The sequence below is a fragment of the Penaeus monodon genome, chromosome 25 (genome assembly GCF_015228065.2).
Source record: "Penaeus monodon isolate SGIC_2016 chromosome 25, NSTDA_Pmon_1, whole genome shotgun sequence".
Lineage (NCBI taxonomy): Eukaryota > Metazoa > Arthropoda > Malacostraca > Decapoda > Penaeidae > Penaeus > Penaeus monodon.
In genome coordinates this window covers 38,920,084-38,920,367 of record NC_051410.1, presented here as the reverse complement: position 1 = coordinate 38,920,367, position 284 = coordinate 38,920,084, and the positions used below count along the sequence as shown (strand labels likewise).

General features: G+C 46.5%; 1 protein-coding gene across 3 annotated transcripts in view; it reads right to left on the bottom strand.

Annotated features, from left to right (window-relative positions):
- LOC119589237 (translocator protein-like) overlaps positions 1 to 284 on the bottom strand; it is a 4,536-nt gene that overhangs the window by 3,868 nt on the left and 384 nt on the right. The window lies entirely within an intron of this gene.

Genomic DNA, 284 nt, shown 5'->3' with positions numbered 1-284 from the left:
TTGCTACTATGTATATAACAAACCCCTATACCATTCACGTATGGGGGGGGGACACCACGAACCAGTGCGCGAGTATAAAATTCACTGCTCTTTGTTCTTGCCGCTGCGACTAAGGTCATTCAATACAAGTGAAGCTCTTAGTCCAAATGTGGTTCTCAGATGCCCCCAAATAATCAGTTCGTCGACTCGACCTTCTCCAAAGGGCCTGGAGTGAGTCTGGGACCAGCTATTGGACAAGGGTATTACTCAGGTACTATTCGGGAATTTGATATTGGGGTATTTCG